Below are 25,966 nucleotides of genomic sequence, written 5' to 3' on the forward strand. Positions count from 1 at the left end.
GCTTAAGCCTTGTATAATTTTTCTTGTCAATATGTAACATTTTCATCAGGGCTGGATCAGTGAATGCTTTGTAGGTCAGGCATAAGTTCCTTCTCAATTAACGATATGAGATGGAGTAAAGGGATAGGGCCTTTAGTCAATCTGCATAAGATATGTGTTATGCTTTATATTTTTTTTAGTGAGAAACCTCTGGGGTCACTCCAACTGGTGTAAATGCCTTGTTAAGTACATGCAGAAGGGAGAATTGTACTCGACTATGGGCCTGATGAGGGCTGAGTACATTGGCACTATTTCTTCCTTAGATCTTGTTGTCTCGCCTTCACTTATAATTTGAGCCACACAGAAAGTTTTCCTCACTCCTGTAACTACCTAGTGGTCAAAGTTTAGGTTACTGTCTGTTCTGTTTGTAGATCCCTCACCACTGGGTCTACTTTTAGGGGTGTGCTATCAATATTATAATTTGCAGGGATATCTGATTTACTGAAGGGTATAATTACACATTTTTTAGCATTTAGTCTAAGGCCATGGTTTTGGCACCATTCAATTGTCACTTTTAGGCCTGCTTTCATGATGTCAGCATTGTCTGGGGATTCAGTGATTACTCCCAGCTTACAGTTTGTCAGTGAATTTGATGAGCCAGAGGCCCACCAACATTGGCCTTCACTTCAGAGAAATATATACCAAACAGGAGGGGTCCCAACATGTGGTTCACTGCTAGTAATGGATTTCTTATCAAATGTGGATTCACCTATCCAGAAAACATGTGTCCTGACAGTGAGCCAGTATGTTATCCATCTGATGGATAACTCAGTAAGTTTATCTATGATCCTCAAGAGGGGGATTGTGTTGAAAGCTTTGGCTAGGTCTGGATAAGCAGTGTGTACTGTTTTACCCTTATCCATGGCATTGGTGTCTTTCTTGAAGAAGTGCACCAGCTTGAGCAGGCAAGACCTCCTTTTGACAAAGCCAAATTGGGTCTGGTCCAGATTTTGAAAAGTTCCTGTGTCATCATTGATCAGGTCCATGATAATTCTCTCCACATCCTTGCAGATAAGACTGGTCAGGCTTATGGGTCTGTAGTTCCCTGGGTCAGTTGATGGGTCCCCCTTATGCAGAGGGATGATTATTGCAGTTTTCCATTCCTCTTGGACAAAGCATGTCTGGAGGCTGTGGTTAAAGAGGGTTTCTAGTGGCCCTGATAAATTCAGTTTTAAACTATTTAAGAAGCATCCTGGAATGTTGTCTGGACACATGAAGGCTGTGTTTTTGGCTTTAGAGATCCCAGTAAGGACCTGTTCCCTCGTAATGACTGGAAGGGGAATGGCTGCGGGTATTTCTTTGGGTGTGGTAGCAACTGACGGGGGTGGGGAATGTTTGAAATGAACTTATTGGCCAGCATGTTTGCTATAGATTCAGGCTGGGTGTTAAGTGTTGCCATTCATGATTAACTTGATAAATTGCTGAGCGATCCCCCTGAGGTTACGAACATAATTAAAAAAAAGTCTTATGGTTGTCTTTCACCTTGAGGCTATCTTTGCCTCATAGTTTGCTTTGGCAGATTTGACCAGCTCTCTAATTTGTTTGTTTAGACTGGTGAGTGTATTTTTGTACTGTTTTGTCTGTTCCTTCTTGGCTTTCAAGAGGATTTTTTTCCTTTTGTTGAATAGCCTATTTATGCTAGGGTCCACCAGGGTAATTTATTTTTGCCACTAATCATAGGTTTGACTCACATAGGTATTGCCTTCTCTATGCATCTATGAATGTGACTGTACAGTGCTTCTGTGTACAGCTCAGAGAAGGCCTCAGTGTCATCTGGGTCATGGGTGCCGGAACCATAGAGCCAGGGGAAGGCGGAGCCCCCCACACTTTTACAGCTGCAAGACCTGTCGGGAAAAATGAATGGAGTTTTCACGCTAACTTGGATTCGAGTGGGGAAGTTAAACTAGCTAATCTAGCTGTTCGTGTTCTCTTATTGCTCTGTGTTACAGGAGTTATGCTGCCGCTGTTCCTCTGGTGCTGCCAGAGTGATGCTGGTAAGGAAAGTTTTGTTCTTTTATTTGCAGGAGTTATGCTGCTCCCACGGGTGTGTGTGTGTGTGTGTGTGTGTGTGTGTGTGTGTGTGTGTGTGTGTGTGTGTGTGTGTGTGTGTGTGTGTGTAAAATGCCCCAGTTAGGTATACCTAGTGGTTAGTGTTACTCAGGCTCAAACAAGAGCCTGAATTCTCTACCCATACCACCACTTGTGATTCAGGGAGTTGAGTCCATATCTCTCCACTGTCCAGATTTTCACAGAATATTTGGCTCATACTTTTGGTCTGTTCTTCTTAAAATTTGTGTTTTTCTGGCAAATCAGTGAGAACTGAATTCACTAAATAATGATAGTTCTTTAGGTTAGGTTCAGTCTTCCTATCTTTCAGGAAGCACGTGGTAACACAAAACACTTTATTTTAGCAACTTTCTAAGATTATACAAGCAATATTTAAAATGTCTCCCTGGTTTTGCGCCTTTGCCCCCAAGTAAATTTTGGCTTTTTCCAGATTTCTTGTGCTACGAAGTTGAGAGATTTAGTTGATCGTGAAGTGGATTTTACAAGGAGCTGAGCGCTTCAGGGGAAGAAAAGTTTTACGCTACTTATGCTAAGTTGTTTGCATTGTTAGTACCACAACAGGTAGTATACTTGCTTTTGATGCAGAAGGCTGTGGGTACTTCTCCCACAGTATGAAGATGGATTGCTGATACTGTACTGTGTTGTATTTTAATGGGAATGGATGCTGCAGTCCTATGAATGGGTAGTTTTGTCATTATTGGTTCATACATTTTGTTTCATTGCTCACTAAAAGACTGTTCCAAACTACAAATTTAAAACACATTCTAACAAGTGGTGCTGTATTATACAAGGCATATAATTTAATACAGTCAGGTTAATACAATCAGGAAAGTGAATCAAAGAATGTATACATGTATGCTTGCTCACAGGATGCAGGAGATCAAAATAGGGGAAGAGGCCAGTCACTAGTGGTGACCCCATAGTTCGGTGCTGAGACTTTTTCTGTTTGTCATATACATCTCAAAAGTAAAAGAAAATACCAAAGGGCTTTAGCTGGCTAAGTTTGTGATCACTGCAAGCTAGGAGCAGTTATTGAATCCCCAAATGATAACCATCATGCAGGAAGGTTTGTCCCAAACAATAACTGGAGCCAGAATCATTAATTTAAACTAAACTCCAAAAAATACATTATCGTATCCCTTGGGAAGTCATCTACTGCAGGGAACTGCCAAATTGACAATACCCCCTGAGAACTGACCCACTTGTTTGGCATTTGGGAACTTGTGTGTACAGTGACCTAACTTTTAACCAATATGTGCCCAGATTCATAGAGTCTTTCTATATTGCACAGCTTATAAACAAATTGATTGTGACTAAATCTAGAGATGTTATTGTCCCCCTTTACAAAGCCCTCATTAGGTCAAACATTTTGTATAATGCCCACTTTGACATGTATCTGTCCAGACCCATGCATCAACTGGAATATCCAGAGAGATACCTTACTAAAAGGATACAAGTCCTAAACAGTAGGTCTTGCATGGACCACCTCAAAGATTTGTCACTATACTCAGTATCCTACAGAGTGCTTAGAAGTGACGTGTCTGGCATACAAGGCATCCTCTGACCTAATACAGATGGACCTACTGAACATCAGCAAGTCAAATGGCATCAGAAATACTCAGTCGAGGTATCTAAACTGAATGTTGTGGAGAGATGGATATATATCCAAAACAGATTATCCATTCAAGTAAAACAAAGCTCATCCCTCTCCATATTCAAATGCAACTTGGATGTAAGAATGGATAATAGAAAATGTACTCCAGGATTACCCCTCATGCCACTAATGGATAGATGCAGTTCCTAAATGCTGCATCCCTTACATGGGTCCCCTCAAATTATCTACAATGTGATCACATTTATTCTCACTAGAGATAATATACAATTATCAGCCATGGGATAGATAAGACCAATCAGGAAATGTTCATTCAAGCACCAAAATGGAAATTGGCTAAGTTTAAAATGTCCTCCAAGTGAACCTATGTTGTGGTAGTAAATAGTTTTAAAAAAATTGCCCTTTTTAGATCACTAAGTGCCCCTGTCACTGCCCGCCCCCACAGTCTTCAACAGCTTCCAGCTCATCTGCTCCGGTTTCAGAGGGGCTTGGAAGATTTGTAAGCTGTAACTTAGTTTGAGGTAGTTTCCCTTAGCAAAGTTCTTAACAGGTTTGGAGTTTGATGGGGGTTCTAAGTTAGTTTTAATACTAAAGGAGATCATTCTGTGGTCAGATCTTACCAGGGAGGAGTTAATGCATGGGAGGGAGCAGTATCCCCCCATGTTTGTGAGTACTAGTTCTAGGATATTTGTGCCTCTAGTTGGGGAGCTAACTAGCTGCTCCAGGGTGTTTGCATTGACAAAGTCCAAAAACCTCTGAGCAAGTGAATTATGGGTCATAAAAGTCTCCCAGTTTACGGAGGGGTAGTTGAAGTCACCCATGAGTATGGTGTTAGGCTGAATGTTAAGTGATTCCAGTAGGTTTAGGTAGAAGGCATGGTGTTTTAGACTCATGTATGGGGAGCTGTAGCTAGCAAGGTTATGATAGGGGGTCACACCTATGGTGAGTTGGGCATGGAGCAGCTCAAGCGAGTCATGCTGTTGGACCTGTCTAGCAGTGTGCTTGTTCTTTATGAACACTGAGACACCTCCTCTCTTTGTTTTATCCTGAGCTGAGGGGAATTGAAATGTATGAAAGACATTGTAGCCTTTGATAGCCGGGTGCTTTCCATAGTTCTGAACCATGTTTCCATGACTACACATATGGCTGCATTCCCCAGGGTGAGGAGTGCTTTTCCAGGGAGTGCAGTTTTTTTTTTTTTTTTTATTTAAATTCCTAGATTTGAGCAGCAGTATCTTTAGGTAGTCATGAGTGATTTTTGTTATGTTGCAGGGTTTAACAATTTGGCGCAGTCTAAAAAAGACACTGAGGGAATACATACAGTTTTTGCCAGTATCTGGAAGCCAGGTGGTGACAACTGCAAACCATCTCTGGCAAAGCATCATGATTTCTAACTTTTTTTTGATTTCACTTCTAACAAATCATCTATACACCATTGTGAACCACTCCACCAACTAAAATGGTTAGAACTACCTAACTACCTCTCATATACCCAACTCACATATGCTCACAAACTGATTTTTCAGCCATCCCTCTGCCCCTCTCTCTCTTCTACCTTTAATATGCACCACACACAAAGACAGCTAAGATCAAACAATCAAAACCTCATAGAAATACACAGACCCCACCACCCTCCTGGACAAAACCTCCTGTCCTTCTCTCTAGCACGCTCATGGAACTCCCTTCCTCCTCTATTCACCATCACAAGCCTCCCATCCTTCAAAAAATCACTCCACTTTTATCTATCTTCTTCATGGCAATGCTCCTGCTCTCACCCTTCATAACCTATTATTTCATCTTGTAACTCTTTCAGCTCTGACTACTCTGACTATACGAACACCAGGCAGCATACTTTTTTGTTTTTTTTTTTAATTTGGTGTAACTCTTACTGCCTTGTTTCAGCTTTTTTCTGCACGATTTATTACGTACATTTTACTATGTTTTACCTTAGCAAATGTATATATATTTCCCCTGTACTTGTTACTTTTCTCATGTTGAACCCCATGTAATGTATATGTATATCCTCATTCTCTGTTTAATATGTATGTGGAGCTTTTCTCCCCAGGACTCCATTGAAAACGGGTTCTTGAGCCCAATGGACTATCCTGGTTAAACAAATGCAAATAAATAAATAAATAAATAAATTTGTCATTCATATCTCCCCAGGCTGGCAGATATTGGATCCCCTTGTTGTGACACCAGAAACTAAGCCAGTTGTTTAAGTCAATCTGTGGCATCATCACTGGTAAAGGTAGGATGCTACCGAAGGCTAGCTTCATACCCACGTGGGTCACATATTCAGAGAACTCCATTATGTCTCTCTTCATATAGTCCAGTGAGGTACATCTTAGGTCATTTATGCTTACATGGACTATGACCATGTGATACTGGTACATGTGGCTTAAAGACAAGTGCATGTGTGATCTGATGGATCCTGGATCCAGACACACAGCTCACTGTGATCTTCTCCTTGTGTCACCTGTTAAGGGGGACATTAGTATGCCTTACAATGGAATCCCCAATAAGTAGAATGTTTCGCTGTGTGGTGTTGCCTTATGGGCTTGGAAGTGGGGTTACTATGATTTTCAGAGTTATGTGTTGTGTGAGGTGCTATTTTTTTTTTGAATGTGTACAGGGCCACTGAAATATGCATTTAGGAGGTCTTGGAGGTTTGGGTAGATTGCAAGTGAGTACCTCCGCATATGTGTGTCTATGTGTTAGTTCCTTGGTGTTGGTAGTGAGTGTTTTGGGTGTAATGCTAACAACCTGGTTGGCATATTTGTGTGTGTTTGTGAGGGCTTTGACTCTACTGACACTGTGTATCGACATCTCTCACACACTGTGTTTATCTGCTCTAAAATGAAATGGTTGTCAGTGAACATGAGGCAGTTACTACACTGGCTTAGGATGCCCATATCCACCAGGCTGGAAGCAGAGATGACAGGGAAGAACCTATCCATTATACCAGAACCTTAGTTGATGGAAATTAATTTATGGGATCATAGGAGGTTTTCAGGCTAATGACCCTAGAGCCTTTTTAAGCCTTGCCATTCATGCCCCAATTTTCCCATTTATCAATGCCCATGAACTAAAACAGTTTTTGAATATGCCTGTGCCTAATGGTACCTACAAGCTATCCCTGTCCATAAGAAACACAAATGGCAAACCAGGTGTGAATTTGTGATTTCCCAACCATTGTTCCAAACTGTGTTTGAATGGGCTTAGGAAAGCGCTCACTTCAGCAGTTAAAAATGGCCTATGCCCTTAGAGTTGACTTTCAGGGGGAAAAACACTACATTCATTTGTATTTAGTGTCACAAACGAGGCATGTAGGATAATGGCACATATGCATTTGTTGTCAGCACTGCTAATCCTGATACAAAGACAGTCATACATAACATCTATAGATGTTAGCATTCTGTAAGACTTTAAGCTTTCAACAATGCTGTTCACATATTAATTCTTTGTTACTCTATAAATAACTACAAAAGTAATAACTATAGTGTCATACAGATCACTGAAGTAATTATGAACAAACATGAATGTAACTGTCAGACAGTGTGGCCTAACAGACCATTATCTACCATTTAACTATTTATACAGATATATACACACACACACACACACACACACACACACACACACACACACACACACACACATACATACACGTATATATATATATATATATATATATATATATATATAGAGAGAGAGAGAGAGAGAGCGCGAGTGAGCAAAAGAGAAAAAAAAAAAAATATATATATATATATATATATATATATATATATATATATATATATATATATATATATATATATATAGGTTTACTATTGAAATTTTGAAAATGCAATCATCGGCCGATTAAAATGTCGACCCGAAATGTGGAAATTCATAAGGTCAATCAGGAATACATGTCAAAACTGAATACACCCACACTCGTAGTTTGATGTATTTTCCATAGCAGTAGGTGATGTCAGTCACCCAAGCTATGCAGCGCAACATACCACTAGACTGTCAAGTCAACGGCACATGGATTTTACTGTTTTGCAGGGGGGCAAGATACCCTGCATCCCCACCCTCTGCAAATTATATATATCTACTCCAAGATTGCACTACAGTGAGGAAATGGCTAGATTCCCTGTTTCTCACTGTACTGCGATTTGCACTCATAATACTGAACTCAGACTATCTAATTATACTACACATTCAGTATTGTGTATTCATTGTAGTCTGGTTCGGCACTGTGCCCTTTTGAAAAGTGCCTTTCGACATATGCCATTCAATTATAGGCACTATGACATTTCCATAGTAAACCGCATACACACACACACGTGCACGCACACACACACACACACAGATATATATATATATATATATATATATATATATATATATATATATATATATATATACCTATATAGATATATACAAGAAAAGGATATGAATTATAATTCAAAACAATTTTAACAGTTTAACTCACTCTCAAAATAAAAACCACAGTGAATAAACATTGCAATAATCAGAGCAAACAGTAAAAGGTTTAGAACAAGCCAAACCTGACATGCTACAGAGGTCATACACTGACAGAGATATTAAATTCCAGAGCACATAATGGGTCATCCTGTAGAAATGTCGGTGATAATGTGCGTGCATACCCCACTGGCTGGTTCGCATAGATTTGTGTGTGCCATGGGCGTAACTTCCATTTTCCTTAGTGTAGTGCAATCTCAGAGTTGATATATGTAATTTGCAGTGGGTGTGGGGGGTGCAGGGGGTGCAGCCCCCCTGCCAAAACTTAAAAAAAACTCTGTTGGGTCATGGGTGTGTAGTGGGTGGAATTAAGGCGGCCCTTGTTATTGCGCATCTGGTGGGGTACACATGTACAGCATTTCCGAAATATCTAATGTATCACAGATCTCTTGAAGTAGCTTCACCCCCTGCACAACCACTAAATACATTTGTTTGAACACAGAATTTCTGTTGTATCTTGAACAGTGTGTCAATTTCCAGTAATCTTAAATTGTTTTAGTACTGCATGCTTCAGCAGAGAGCTGCAAATAAAGTACAGAGCATCAGTTTTCACAGGTATCTCACTGTACAAAATATGTAATAACAGGATGCTTGTTTGATGGTTCATTCTGTCTACCAGTGTGCTGTATACATGCTTGGAATCTGTTTTCAGGTAAATGTGGCAGTATACAACTACATCATGTGTGCCTCACTTACATTGCCAGGGTAAAACTGAAATAGATGCATATGGGGATAAATTATTTTTTAAGAGACAGTAAGTGTAGTGGTCCAGTTTTAAATCTGACAAAGCTGTGAACAAGTTCATTATCATTTAACATGCATTTCATTTTACACTGTTCATAAGGCTGTGCCTTCTAAATTAATCTCTGCTTCTTCTGGCAGCAAACACTGGTAGCTGGCCTCCATGTCACTGAAGTTTCTACATGTTCTTCCTGAAAAAGAAAAAGTATACATACTAAATACAGCCACCACAGAATGTACACAGAGAGAATAAGAACTTAAGCAAGAGGGAGTGTATAAATACTTGGGAACTGATGAAGGACCAGCAATAAAACACGAAGAAATGTGAATAAAACTCAGTAAGGAATACTTTAGAAGACTTAAATTAATCCTGAGAACAGCAAAGACATCTAGGAACAAGATCCAAGCTATAAATCAATTTGCTCATCCTGTCCTAACTTACAGTTTTGGAGTGATTGACTGGCCCCAAAAAGTGGTGGATAGATTGGATATTAAATCAAGAAGGATGCTTCATGTTCACCAAATGTTGTTGTTGTTGTTTGTCTTTTGGCTTTTTCCCGGTAAGGGGTCACCACAGCGGGACTCCAGTTCACTAATGATTGGCAGTAGATTTTTACAAAACGCCAAGGTGCCAGCTCGACACCCAACCTTCAATGAAGGCATGCCCAGTGTATACCAAGATTATATATTCCTCATTCCGAAGGAGAGATGGTCCTCCTTGAAATTGATTACATGTATAGATCTGCAATCATGGGACTCCACAAGTATCTACTGACCTCATAAAACCCAAACATAGTGAAAGTTTTGAAACATGAGGAGAATAAATCTAAGATGACGTCTCTGCTTAATCTAGCAGAAGCATATCGACATCAAGCAGGAATGGAAATCAAACCAGAAGTGGATAAAAACCAGGCAGCAACTGAATGTGCCAAAATATAAAAGAAATAATATAAGGTGAAGGACCAGATGAGATGGCAAGAAATGTGGAAAAAACATAAATATAGTTGCAAGTATAGAAAACTTCTGGAAGAGCCTCATGTTGATCACGAACAAAAGCAGGAATAGTTAAGGAGAGCCGAATTCAAACCAAGAAATGAAAGGTTAATACTGGCAGCCCAAGATAGTGGGCTACGTACATGCTGGTTTACAAAGTCCATTGAACATGTGGGAGAAACAGACAAATGTAGGTTTTGTAAAACTGAATTGGAAACAGTCACACACCTTGTTGCTGGTTGCGACACACAAATGGCAGAAGGACTGTATACTGAAAGGCATAATAATGTGGCGAGAGTGTTGCGCTGGGGATTGTGCAAACATTATGGTAACAAAGTGGCTGAAAAACACTAGAAAGATGAGCCACAAAGGATCGTAGAAAATTATGAAGTTTATATCACATGGGATCACTCATTACCAACAGTTCAAAAGATAGATGCTAGAAAACCAGATATAGCGGTCCAAGAAAAGAAGACAAAAGTAGCATTGATCATTGAAATCACCACACCCAGTGACTACAGTGTCTTGCATACAAAGAAACACAAAGTCATAAAATACCAGGATCTGCAGGCAGAAATGAGAGCCACGTGGAAGAAAGATACCCAGACAGTTCCAATAGGAGCAACAGGTCTTATAAAAAAGAATTTACAATTGTATTTGGATATGTTACCAATACATGTATCCCCATACGAATTGCAGGAGTTATTACTGGGCACATTGTGGGTGCTGCGAAGAGCACTACTGGCTGACATCAAAGAGTGAAACAATATTAATTTCATGAACTTGAATCTTTCTTTGACTTAGGAATGTGGTCCATTCCCGTCATGGTATTAGAAACCCAAAAGAGTTGGAGAAATTAAAAAAGAAAGAATAAATTACTTTACAGCTTCATGTACGCTAGTAATAAAACTACAAAAGAGCAGTGTTCACATCCTAAATAAAGCATGCTGAGAAAAAAAATGATGCTGATAATTGATGGCTAGCCCCCAAACCACCACAGATTCAATCTAGATTGACACATTTTAAGTCACTTAGGCAACACAGGATGTGCCAGGAATGTATGTCTGAAACAGTTGCTTCTAGATGTATTTGCTTTACAGTATTTATATTACAGATGCCCCTTGTTGATAAAGCATGAGTTGTTGGCTTTATTTATTATATTTAGTTTCCCTTTGTATTTATTGTTTGTTCTGTCACCTTAAAGACACTGAAATCACATCAGATTTCCAACAGAAAAAAAGGCTATTGTTGTTCTATCACTGGTGATAACCCTTCTTTTTTATGCAAAAAAAAAAAAAATGAAGTAAAGGCCCAGTATGCATTCTCTGTCTTTACACAACACTATAAACATGGGACACTAGTATGGGATGGGAGATAGGAAATTCACCCCGTGGATCACGTCATTCACCCTGCTAGACAGGGGTCCAGGGAAGTAAATACTGAGGGAAGAAATAGCCAGGGAATTGTTATGGCTAGGCTTGTATAGGCCCTAGGGCAGATAGCCTAGTACCAACATATGAACCTATGAACCTAAGCATCATAAAGTAGTTTTACAGCAACCAGTATTTATGAAAGTGTCTTCTAAATAGCAGTGAAAATATGTGGAGAGGATAAGTAATATATATTTGCTGTTAGACTGTACTGTGTTTGTCCTGTCCACAGCACAGTCAGAAGTGCACTTATTTGGCCTGTTATGCACCTTCAAATCTATATATAAATCAGTCTGGGGGCTCATGTCATGGGCACCCATCAAAGCAACTGGGCAAAACTCTGTCATTCTCCCATGAGAACTTGTCTAGGCCTATATTACCCTCATAGATGCTGTGAGACATTTAATACATTCTCCATCAGGAGTCTATCAGTCCTGAGTTACCTCCATCCATGGTGTGTATTCCTTAGTGTCATTCTCCTTTGGGGATTTCTTTAGACCTGTATCACCACCACTTATGCAGATACCCCTCAGTGATGTTCTCCTTAAGGTATTAGGATAGTCTGTGCTACTATTGCTAATGAAGAATAATCTTCATTGAGAAATATTCTCCTTATAGAATGTGTCTAGTCCTTTGTTATATTCTGTGCATGCTATTTAACTCTTCCTGCTGGTCTAATTTGTAATATATTATGTGATGCTCCATATATCCGTCAATGCATTTCCCCAGAATAGATTGCTTGTAATTTCTTATTACTTTCTTGCTAGAGTATTACTTCATAGGTTCATAGGTTAGTACTAGGCTAATTGCCCTTGTGGGACATTTAACATTTAGTAGTCAATTATCCCATGTGATTAACAAACCATGCACCTTGTGTCTGTAAGATAAGCACCTTAACCATTATATCCGACCTCCCACCCTTTCCTTTCTTTCATTTCCCCTGATTTCCTTTTCCTTTCAGTTCATGATCCATTTATGAACACATAGATATTTACACAACTGTAGCTGAGATAAAAGCTGCCCCTTAACCCTTTGAGCTCTGTGTGACTACATGCCAGTGACCATATTTGGGTTTTTACAAATAAAAACTACAACTTAATGATTATTCTTATGAGTAATGATGAATATGAATATAGAATGTGCCAAATGTTATCTTCCGCTGATTACATAAAAGTGTCTATTAATGAGCTGAATCAGTCTTATCAGAAAATTAAAAATATACTTAGTGACATGTTCATTGAAGGTAGCATTACCTTAGACATTTATCATTATTTGACTATGCTATCTCCTTTAGTGCCAGTAATTTTTGGAATACCGAAATTACATAAGGATATGAACTATCCGCCTTTTAGACCTATAATAGATGGTCGACAGTCAATTACATATGCATGTGCCAAATGGGTTGACAACAAACTAAAAGACGTATTATTAACAGAATCGCAAATATGTCGCGATTCCTGGCATGTGCTAAAATATTTGAATAATATAGTTTTTGACCCTGACTTTAAGTTTTTGACTGCAGATGTTAAAGATCTGTATACTGCAATACCCCAAGCATTAGGCCTGGAATGGGTTAGAGACTTTTTATTAAGTAAACATCTATTAGGCAAAGATATTGACCTTATTATTAGTTTGTTAGAGATTGTTTTAAATAACAACTTTTTCATGTTCAAGAAACAAATGTATTTGCAAAAGAATGGAATAGCAATGGGCACCGCCTGCGGTGGGAGCTTTGCTAATAGTGTAATGGCTTATTGGGAGCGTAATTTTCTTTTCCCACACAATCTCTATAATAAAATGGTAGTTTGGTATACCCGTTACCAAGATGACATCTTTATGGTCATAAAAGGCACGGAAGATGAAGCAGAGAAGTTAGTAGATGTAATGTGTTCTTTTACTTCCTTTTTAAAGTTTACACATCAGTATGCAGATTCAAGTATTAATTATTTGGACATTCTCATTACAAAAGATATAGTGGGTAATAAGTTTGTCTCTAGTATATACAGGAAGCCATTTTATAGCAATTCATTCCTGCATTTTAACAGCTTTCACCCTTTCTTTCAAAAGAAAGGTGTAATAAAAGGTCAAGTGGTTCGTGCATCATGCATGTGTAGTACTGATGATCTGTTTTCTGAGGAATGTAATAGATTGATTACAATGTTCACTAATAGGGGATATCCAAAAAACTTATTCATTCTATTATTAATGAGGTTACTATAAAAAGACAAAAGGGTCTTATGAGCCCTTTATTGACAGCTGGGTCTATGATTGTTAATCCTTTGGTATATGAAACGGATGGAAACAATACTATAACTGTATTAACTGATAAGTCTAAAATTAATTATAATGTTAGCTTCTTGACCCAGTTCAATGATTTAGCACCGCATGTTAGGAAAATATTATGCAACAATTGGGAATTAATGTCTAATGATAGAAATTCCCTTTCAGTTTTGGGACCTAAACCTGTGGTTGTCTAAAAGAAGGCATCTCCATTTAAAACCTTATTAGAGTTACCAAATATTAGTTATAAATCTAATAAGGGAATGTTTAAGTGTGGACGGTGTAACTATTGCAAATATATAAAAACAGGTTCCTCTTTTGAGATTAAAGGTCAAAGATATTATTGTAATGACAAATATAATCGTGAAAGCTGTGGTGTGGTATATCTGGCTTCCTGTAAACTGTGTTCTGCATTTTATTTGGGGAAAACAGAGCATCAATTAAAACAACGTATATATGAACACATGTATGCCATCTCTAAAAATACATCTACAAATACATTGGCAAAGCACATTACTGAGTTTACCAATCGTAGCTTTCTATTCAATGTTGTGAAAAAGGTCCATAAAAACCCTAGGGGTGGTCCTTGGCACCTAAAACTCGAAGAACGGGAACTACTGTGGCAATTTAAAACAGAAGCATATGTATATCCAGGCATAAATTAAATATGTTCCATCAAATGTCTTCTAAAATTGAGGGCTTTAGAAAGCTAGGTTAGTTATTAATAAATATTAATATATGTTAATTAATATATATGCACGTTTTAATATATTTGTTATGAATTATCTAATGAGATAATATTCAGTATATTAATGATTTAAATTATTTGTAAGTAATAACGAGATTTTTATATTTATAAAGTTTGTGTGAATTTTAATGTTCAAGTTTGTAGTAAACAAAGAGAACATTTAATTTTTTAAGGTACATGGTTCTTTAAATGTTTTAATTAGATAATTAGTGATGAGCTGTTGGGTGTGTGTGTATATATATGTCAGTTATTTTCAAATATGGTGTCTGAAGAAGTGCATCTATTTGTTAATGCACGAAAGTGGTAACGGAAAAAATATATCTTGGCAGAGACTGGCGTGATTTGTTCAATAGTATCACTAATTTGTTTTTTCTACAACTTAATGAGAAGGATAGCATTCTATTTAGAAAAATGTGCACACACACACACACACACACACACACACACACACACACACACACACAGATTATTCATGCATTCATTCCCTGATTTTTTTTCTTTACCTTGTTTAGAGTCACAGGCAAGCCAGCAAGCACTGACTATATGGCTGGAAAGGATGGTAGTACATTGTAGGAAATAGGTAACATACATACTCTCACCTGCTTATTACATACATTCCTAAAGGAAATCTAGAAGCTCACCAGTTCAGCTATAGGGATGTCTTTACTGCATGATAGGGAACAAGAGACCCCAGTGAAAACCCATCTGGACACAAGGACATGTAGACTCTACAAAGGAGACACCAAACCAGAAACTGAACTACAGAACTCAATGCTATGATGCAGCAAGGCCTATTTCTGCATCATGTTGCCTATAATACAATTATGTCAATTGTTAATTAATAGATATACGTCATGAATGACAAACATAATAGGAAGCTAGTAACTATATATGCACATACTTTCTATATTTCTTATACATTTTATCAGTTCCAGACAATTAAGGGATTCTACTCGACTGGTCAAATGGTACATTTGCTGACCGAGGTCACTGTTCTCAGAACATCACCACTACCCTAAGGTGTAGTGATTTCAGAGCTGATTAAAAAATCTGGGCATTCAGGGAGTGAAACCCCCTACAGGTGGGGTGCAGCAGTTTGTACCCTACAGGAAGCAATTTCTTTAATTTGGAACATCTTTCAAATGTCTGGCTTTTGGGAACTTGTCCTGGAACCTTTTATTATGTGCAGTTTTTATTAATAATAGATGTGTTGCTGCTTCACATTCATTAATGTAAAATCTGCAGTCATGAGTGATGGTTCCTCTTCCATGACAAATGGACCATATTTATTTCTGATTCTCCTTCTTTCCGATCATTCTGGTGTACCATTTCGCCGATATTCTGAACTGAGAAGTATTTTCTTATGCAGCTTTAGAGGCATCTCCTAACCATTCTTTAACTTGTGTCCCTGTGCTCTTATGTATTTCTTTTTTTCAAAATTACTTACTTTATGAACATTGTTGTTAAATGAAAAGAAAATCTGAAACTCAGATTTATGTTGTCATTTAGAGACATTCTCTGTCATTCTAAGGGGATCCAGTATCTATCTGCCTGGGATGACATGGTCGACAGACCACAATACTTTGCCAGAGATGGCCTGCACCTGTCACCCCTGGGATTCCGGATACTGGCTAAGGCTCTTGCCGCACCTATAGTGCCTTTTTAGGCAAGGTTCAAATGACAAATTCACCACCGCAACAGGAACAGGCAAGAAAAAACTGAGGGTAATGCTACTCAATGCTAGAAGTCGAACTCTCAAAATGTACTCACTCAAGGCACTCCTTAAAATGGAGAACATTGATATCTGTGCAGTGACTGAGACCTGGTTCAAGGCTCTAGAGGGCACCCCTACATTACCAGACTATAACTCATACCACACTTTTCGGCCAACTAAACTGGACCAGAACACCAAAGGCGGAGGTGTGTCCATATTCATTAGGGATAACCACACCTCCAGGCTAGTTGCGCAGCATAATGTAGCCGAGGTTATCCAAGAGCAACTAACTCTGGGCAAAACTGCAATCCAAATTGTAGCTTGCTACAGATCCCCCACCATGCCCCTGGCTTTCTACTCCTCTTTTCTTGATATACTGGAAAATATTAGGGTTCAGCCAAACACCCTAATAATGGGCAATTTCAACTACCCCACCATTAACTGGGAAAACTAGTCATGTACCAAATCCTTTGCTCAACGCTTTCTGGAATTCATAAATTCCAATGCCCTGGATCAACTTATCCACACCCCCACCAGGGGCAACAATATCCTAGACCTAGTCATTACCAACATGAGTGACTGGTGTTCCACACCTGAAATCAACTCCTCATTGGTCTGCTCCGACCATAAGCTAATCACCCTAAATATCCGCATCCCGCCCCCACCCACCATTAAGGAAACCATGGTAAAAAATTTCTCCAAAGCCAACTTCATGCTTCTTAAGACAGAAGTGGCAAACTTCATGACCCCCAAGCAGACGGACAGTATAGTTACGACTGCTGAATCCTACACAAATGCACTCTATAAGCACTTACTCGAGTGCATGGATCGTGCTATCCCAAACAGAACCAAGACACTATCTTCCAAAAAAAGGAAGCCATTCTGGTGGTCCCCTGCCATAAACAAACTCTACAACAGAAGGAAGAAACTGTTGCAAAAGAGAGTAAAAGCCAATGAGTGGAGGAGCACCCTGGTCAGCCTCAGTAAGAAGCTGAGATCCCTTATAAGATCCTCCAAAGTTAGCTATGAATACGAAATCGCCACTGATTCTAAGGGCAAACACAAAGCATTCTAAAGCTATGTCAAGAAACTCAATGGCAACACCCAGATCTGCTCTGAGTTACAGCACAATGGCACGAAAATTACAGACCCAACTGATATTGCCAACATCCGGGCAGATAGGTTCAGTGCTAACTTTCCCTGCCTCTCACCCCCTAAAGTGCCAATATCTATACAGGAAGAATGCAGAGTCCCTGTAATAACATCTATGCAGGTAAAAGCTGCATTCTCTAAAACCAAAATCACAGCATCCATGGGACCGGAGAACATTCCAGGCTGTGTTTTACATGAACTTCAGAATTAACTGGCTCCCCACCTAAGCACCATGTCCAATCATAATCTCACGTCAGGCTTTGTGCCTACTGAGTGGTACACAGCAACAGTTATCCCACTCCACAAAGGGGGAGCCACCACTGATCCTGGGAACTATCACCCTATTAGCCTGATGAGCCTGGTCTGCAAGGCCATGGAACGTATCATCATGGAACTCCTAAACAAAGACATTGGTAACCTCCAAACTCTGGACCCCACCCAGTTCAGGTTTGTGAAAGGCAGATCATGCCTTCTGAACCTGATCGACTTCTTTGAGGCAGTCACCAAAGCCGTAGATGAGGGTAAGGTAGTTCACACAGCCTATCTTGACCTCGCCAAGGCTTTTGACACCATCCCCCATTCTGGAATTATAGCTAAACTCACTAAGCTAGGTATAAATCCCTACATCACAAGATGGGTTGCCAACTGGCTTACTGACAGAACCCAGACTGTAAATGTTGCAGACTCCAAGTCTGACTTCAAACCAGTGACAAGTGGAGTACCACAGGGTTCAGTCCTGGGACATCTCCTGTTTGGTATCTACTACTCTGAAGTACAGGCTAACACAGAAGGCCTCTGGCTAATGAAGTTTGCAGATGACTGCAAATTAGGAGTCATAGTCGAGTCCCCAAATGATGTGGACATGCTACAGAAAGGCCTCACTGAGACACATGCCTGGTGTCAGAGGCATGGCCTAAAGCTCAATGCCAAAAAGTGCATTGTCACCCCCTTTGGTAAAACCTCTGTACCCATGAACTACCACATAAACGGCAGTCTACTTAATGCCGAATGTGTGATACGAGACCTTGGGAGCCAGGTGGACAGTTCTCCTCTGATAATCACATCACCACAGAAGTCAGGAAATCCTTCTATGTGGTGCACCTCATCACAAAAGGGATCTCATCCAGGAAAAAAAGAGATCATTGTTCTCCTCTACTCGGCACTCATTAGATCCATTATAGAGTACAACGCCCCTTTTGGAATGTACCTCACAAGACATCTGCAGCAGCTGGAAAGGCCACAGAAGTACCTCACAAAGAGGATTACTGGCCTCAAACAGATGCCCTACACTGACCGTCTCAAAAAACTCCAGCTTTACTCTGTAGCATATCGCCTACTCCGAGGAGATCTCTGCCTAACATATAAAGTTATGTTAAACCCAGAGCTGTTGGACATGCTACTCCTAAAGAATTCCCAATCCCTCCGAACTACACACTCTAGGGACCAAAACCTTGTCACCACAATAAACAGGACATGCTGGAGGGATAGATTCCTGTCCCAGAGACTTCCTATACTCTGGAATAAGCTACCCATCTATGTCAAGCAAAGTTCCTCATTAGTGCTCTTCAAGAAAAATCTTGATGAGTGGATGGGAAATAGGAAATACACCCCGTGGATCACTTCTGTGACTCTGCTCGACAGGGGCACATGAAATTAACTTTCTTGGGTGGCGTAAGCCAGGGAATCTTGTTGGCTAGGCTTACTTAGGCCCTTGGGCCGATAGCTTAGTACCTACCTATGAACCTATGACATCAGTCTCTAATAATTGGCAACAAACCAAACGTTTTAGGAGAAAGAAACCAAAAAAGTAAATACCTGGACATTTTTTAAATTTTTATATTTTGGATGTAAAATGGCTGCTCCAACACCATTAACGTTTACTACAGCAAGTTTGAACATTAGGTGGAGAAACCATTTTATATCAAAATATATAAAAAATAGAGTATTTAAAAAAATATATAAGTAAAACACCACAATTTTTCAGAAAGCCCATTCTCTAAGTGCAATAATGCCCTCCATGTAATTAACACCCTTCAGGGGTGTAGAGGCCCTCCGTCTGTGGTGTGGAGCCTCGTAACACTCCTGGGCAGCCGTTAATTACACATTAACACACACCTTTTCAAGCATTATTGCTGCTTAACTCATTCCCTCCAGTACAGCTCTTTTGAGTATGAACTTTTAACTTCCAGTGGGTGTGGCTTGAGCCTTTAAAAAACAAAGTTATCACATTACGGTTCAAACAAATATTTATATCCCTGGAACCATAAGTGTTACTAGAAAACTGTAAATGACAAACTATTCAGGATAAATTAATCTTTAAATTAGTGGCACTCATTCAGTTCAAGTCTTTAAAATGGATTTTATAAGCCAAAATAATTGCAGTGAATATTAATTTTGTAATGTTGTATAAACTGGTTATCATATCTCAGTAACCATTCAAGCAAGAAACATAACTCCAGATGGATTTTATTCATACAGCTGTGAGCTTTCATATAAGGCTGCACAGTTCTGTCTCTGTTATCTGAATGTTGAGATATTTAGAGAAATATGAAAATTATTACAATACAAATAAACTGTATATAAATAATATTCAATATAGCACTTTAGCTGCATTAGACAGAGGTCAGCTAACAGTACAGTTGCATTTGCCATCATGTATGCTTTAAGACAAAATCTTCTGATACCTTGTATGTAGCATGGTTTTGGAATTATTAATTCAAATATGAACAAGCAATAGTTGACATCTAGAGGCTCAGTAGGAGGTACCTGCAGAAATGCCTGGAGGTGCACTTTGTTGTAATGAGTTAAATTCCCCAGACATGGGATGGGGTAGTAACACAGTTGTGGGTCTTTGGGTGTTAGAGTCAAGAGTCATTGTCCATAAGGGAGATTAGAAGTACTCCAGGAGTGAATTTACGGTTCACTATCCATTTAGCCAAATTCTTTATGAAGAAAGTTAAGGATGAGTTTTATTTTACAAATATGGGAAGTTTATTCTATAGATGAGGTAGCCTTTGGGATACGAATCTGTCTCTCCGGCAAGTTCTGTTAGAGTCACAAATAAGGTTCATATCCATGGACTGCTTAAGCCTTGTATAATTTTTTCTTGTCAATATGTAACATTTTCATCAGGGCTGGATCAGTGAATGCTTTGTAGGTCAGGCATAAGTTCCTTCTCAATTAACGATATGAGACGGAGTAAAGGGATAGGGCCTTTAGTCAATCTGCATAAGATATGTGTTACACTTTATATTTTTTTTAGTGAGAAACCTCTGGGGTCACTCCAACTGGTGTAAATGCCTTGTTAAGTACATGCAGAAGGGAGCATTGTACTCGACTATGGGCCTGATGGGGGCTGAGTACATTGGCACTATTTCTTCCTTAGATCTTGTTGTCTCGCCTTCACTTATAAGTTGAGCCACACAGAAAGATTTCCTCACTCCTGTAACTACCTAGTGGTCAAAGTTTAGGTTACTGTCTGTCTCTGTTCATAGATCCCTCACCACTGGGTCTACTTTTAGGGGTGTGCTATCAATATTATAATTTGCAGGGATATCTGATTTACTGAAGGGTACAATTACACATTTTTTAGCATTTAGTCAAAGACCATGGTTTTGGCACCAGTCGTTTGTCACTTTTAGGCCTGCTTTCATGATGTCAGCATTGTCTGGGGATTCAGTGATTACTCCCAGCTTACAGTTTGTCAGTGAATTTGGTGAGCCAGAGGCCCGCCAACATTGGCCTTCACTTCAGAGAAATATATACCAAACAGGAGGGGTCCCAACATGTGGTTCACTGCTAGTAATGGGTTTCTTATCAAATGTGGATTCACCTCTCCAGAAAACATGTGTCCTGACAGTGAGCCAGTATGCTATCCATCTGATGGATAACTCAGTAAGTTTATCTATGATCCTCAAGTGGGGGATTGTGTTGAAAGCTTTGGCTAGGTCTGGATAAGCAGTGTGTACTGTTTTACCCTTATCCATGGCATTGGTGCCTTTCTTGAAGAAGTGCACCAGCTTGAGCAGGCAAGACCTCCTTTTGACAAAGCCAAATTGGGTCTGGTCCAGATTTTGAAAAGTTCCTGTGTCATCATTGATCAGGTCCATGATAATTCTCTCCACATCCTTGCAGATCAGACTGGTCAGGCTTATGGGTCTGTAGTTCCCTGGGTCAGTTGATGGGTCCCCCTTATGCAGAGGGATGATTATTGCAGTTTTCCATTCCTCTTGGACAAAGCATGTCTGGAGGCTGTGGTTAAAGAGGGTTTCTACTGGCCCTGATAAATTCAGTTTTAAACTATTTAAGAAGCATCCTGGAATGTTGTCTGGACACATGAAGGCTGTGTTTTTGGCTTTAGAGATCCCAGTAAGGACCTGTTCCCTCGTAATGACTGGAAGGGGAATGGCTGCGGGTATTTCTTTGGGTGTGGTAGCAACTGACGGGGGTGAGGAATGTTTGAAATGAAATTATTGACCAGCATGTTTGCTATAGATTCAGGCTGGGTGTTAAGTGTTGCCATTCATGATTAACTTGATAAATTGCTGAGCGATCCCCCTGAGGTTACGAACATAATTAAAAAAAAGTCTTATGGTTGTCTTTCACCTTGAGGCTATCTTTACCTCATAGTTTGCTTTGGGAGATTTGACCAGCTCTCTAATTTGTTTGTTTAGACTGGTGAGTGTATTTTTGTACTGTTTTGTCTGTTCCTTCTTGGCTTTCAAGAGGATTTTTTTCCTTTTGTTGAATAGCCTATTTATGCTAGGGTCCACCAGGGTAATTTATTTTTGCCAGTAATCATAGGTTTGACTCACATAGGTATTGCCTTCTCTATGCATCTATGAATGTGACTGTACAGTGCTTTTGTGTACAGCTCAGAGAAGGCCTCAGTGTCATCCAGGTCATGGGTGCCGGAACCATAGAGCCAGGGGAAGGCGGAGCCCCCCCATACTTTTACAGCTGCAAGACCTGTCGGGAAAAATTAATGAAGTGGAGTTTTCACGCTAACTTGGATTCGCGTGGGGAAGTTAAACTAGCTAATCTAGCTGTTCGTGTTCTCTTATTGCTCTGTGTTACAGGAGTTATGCTGCCGCTGTTCCTTTGGTGCTGCCAGAGTGATGCTGGTAAGGAAAGTTTTGTTCTTTTATTTGCAGGAGTTATGCTGCTCCCACAGGTGTGTGTGTGTGTGTGTGTGTGTGTGTGTGTGTGTGTGTGTGTGTGTGTGTGTGTGTGTGTGTGTGTGTGTGTGTGTAAAATGCCCCAGTTAGGTATACCTAGTGGTTAGTGTTACTCAGGCTCAAACAAGAGCCTGAATTCTCTACCCATACCACCACTTGTGATTCAGGGAGTTGAGTCCATATCACTCCACTGTCCAGATTTTCACAGAATATTTGGCTCATACTTTTGGTCTGTTCCTCTTAAAATTTGTGTTTTTCTGGCAAATCAGTGAGAACTGAATTCACTAAATAATGATAGTTCTTTAAGTTAGGTTCAGTCTTCCTATCTTTCAGGAAGCAAGTGGTAACACAAAACACTTTATTTTAGCAACTTTCTAAGATTATACAAGCAATATTTAAAATGTCTCCCTGGTTTTGGACCTTTGCCCCGCAAGTAAATTTTGGCTTTTTCCAGATTTCTTGTGCTACGAAGTTGAGAGATTTAGTTGATCGTCAAGTGGATTTTACAAGGAGCTGAGAGCTTCAGGGGAAGAGAAGTCTTATGCTACTTATGCTAAGTTGTTTGCATTGTTAGTTGCACAACAGGTAGTATACTTGCTTTTGATGCAGAAGGCTGTGGGTACTTCTCCCACAGTATGAAGATGGATTGCTGATACTGTACTGTGTTGTATTTTAATGGGAATGGATGCTGCAGTCCTATGAATGGGTAGTTTTGTCATTATTGGTTCATACATTTTGTTTCATTGCTCACTAAAAGACTGTTCCAAACTACAAATTTAAAACACATTCTAACAAGTGGTGCTGTATTATACAAGGAATATAATTTAATACAATCAGGTTAATACAATCAGGAAAGTGAATCAAAGGACGTATACATGTATGCTTGCTCACAGGATGCAGGAGATCAAAATAGGGGAAGAGACCAGTCACCAGTGGTGTCCCCCATAGTTCGGTGCTGAGACTTTTTCTGTTTGTCATATACATCTCAAAAGTAAAAGAAAATACCAAAGGGCTTTGGCCAACTAAGTTTGAAACGACTGCAAGTTAGGAGCAGTTACTGAATCCCCAAATGACTTAACCATCATGCAGGAAGATTTGTCCCAAACAATAACTGGTGCCAGAATCATGAATTGAAACTAAACCCCAAGAAATACATTATCGTAAACTTTGGGAAGTCATCTATTCCAGGGAACTGCCAAATTGACAATGCTTCCTGAGAATTGACCCAGTTGTTTGGCATTTGGAAGCTTGTGTGTACAGTGACCTAACTTTTGACCAACATGTGCCCAGAGTCATAAGAAAGTCTTTCTATATTGCACAGCTTATAAACAAATTGATTGTGACTAGATCTAGAGATTTTATTGTCCCCCTTTACAAAGCCCTCATTAGGTCAATCATTTTGTATAATGCCCACTTTGACATGTATCTGTCCAGACCCATGAAACAACTGGAATACCCACAGAGATACCTTACTAAAAGGATACAAGTCCTAAACAGTAGGTCTTGCATGGACCACCTCAAAGATTTGTCACTATACTCAGTATCCTACAGAGTGCTTAGAGGTGACGTGTCTGGCATACAAGGCATCCTCTGGCCTAATACAGATGGACCTACTGAACATCAGCAAGTCAAATGGCATCAGAAATACTCAGTCTAGGTATCTAAACTGAATGTTGTGGAGAGATGGATATATATCCAGAACAGACTATCCATTCAAGTAAAACAAAGCTCATCCCTGTCCATATTCAAATGCAACTTGGATGTAAGAATGGATAATAGAATATGTACTCCAGGATTACCCCTCGTGCCACTAATGGATAGATGCAGTTCCTAAATGCTGCATCCCTTACATGGGTCCCCTCAAATTATCTACAATGTGATCACATTTATTCTCACTAGAGATAATATACAATTATCAGCCATGGGATAGGTAAGACCAATCAGGAAATGTTCATTCAAGCACCAAAATGGAAATTGGCTAAGTTTAAAATGTCCTCCAAGTGAACCTATGTTGTGGTAGTAAATAGTTTTAAAAAAATTGCCCTTTTTAGATCACTAAGTGCCCCTGTCACCGCCCGCCCCCACAGTCTTCAACAGCTTCCAGCTCATCTGCTCCGGGTTCAGAGGGGCTTGGAAGTTTCGTAAGCTGTAACTTAGTTTGAGGTAGTTTCCCTTAGCAAAGTTCTTAACAGGTTTGGAGTTTGATAGGGGTTCTAAGTTAGTTTTAATACTAAAGGAGATCATTCTGTGGTCAGATCTTACCAGGGAGGAGTTAATGCATGGGAGGGAGCAGTATCCCCCAGTGTTTGTGAGTACTAGTTCTAGGATATTTGTGCCTCTAGTTCGGGAGCTAACTAGCTGCTCCAGGGTGTTTGCATTGACAAAGTCCAAAAACCTCTGAGCAAGTGAATTATGGGTCATAAAAGTCTCCCAGTTTACGGAGGGGTAGTTGAAGTCACCCATGAGTATGGTGTTAGGATGAATGTTAAGTGATTCCAGTAGGTTTAGGTAGGAGGCATAGAGTTTTAGACTCATGTATGGGGAGCTGTAGCTAGCAAGGTTATGATAGGGGGTCACACCTATGGTGAGTTGGGCATGGAGCAGCCCAAGCGAGTCATGCTGTTGGACCTGTCTAGCAGTGTGCTTGTTCTTTATGAACACTGAGACACCTCCTCTCTTTGTTTTATCCTGAGCTGAGGGGAATTGAAATGCATGAAAGACATTGTAGCCTTTGAAAGCCGGGTGCTTTCCATAGTTCTGAACTATGTTTCCATGACTACATATATGGCTGCATTCCCCAGGGTGAGGAGTGCTTTTCCAGGGAGTGCAGTTTTTTTTTTATTTTTTTATTTAAATTCCTAGATTTGAGCAGCAGTATCTTTAGGTAGTCATGAGTGATTTTTGTTATGTTGCAGGGTTTAACAATTTGGCACAGTCTAAAAAGACACTGTGGGAATACATAAAGTTTTTGCCAGTATCTGGAAGCCAGGTGCTGACAACTGCAAACCATCTCTGGCAAAGCATCATGATTTGTCATTCATATCTCCCCAGGCTGGCAGATATTGGATCCCCTTGTTGTGACACCAGAAACTAAGCCAGTTGTTTAAGTCAATCTGTGGCATCATCATTGGTAAAGGTAGGATGCTACTCAAGGCTAGCTTCATACCCACGTGGGTCACATATTCAGAGAACTCCATTATGTCTCTCTTCATATAGTCCAGTGAGGTACATCTTAGGTCATTTATGCCTACATGGACTATGACCATGTGATACTGGTACATGTGGCTTAAAGACAAGTGCATGTGTGATCTGATGGATCCTGGATCCAGACACACAGCTCACTGTGATCTTCTCCTTGTGTCACCTGTTAAGGGGGACATTAGTATGTCTTACAATGGAATCCCCAATAAGTAGAATGTTTTGCTGTGTGGTGTTGCCTTATGGGCTTGGAAGTGGGGTTACTATGATTTTCAGAGTTAT

Source organism: Protopterus annectens, chromosome 8.part0, assembly GCF_019279795.1.
Source record: "Protopterus annectens isolate FY-2018-M chromosome 8.part0, PAN1.0, whole genome shotgun sequence".
NCBI lineage: Eukaryota > Metazoa > Chordata > Ceratodontiformes > Protopteridae > Protopterus > Protopterus annectens.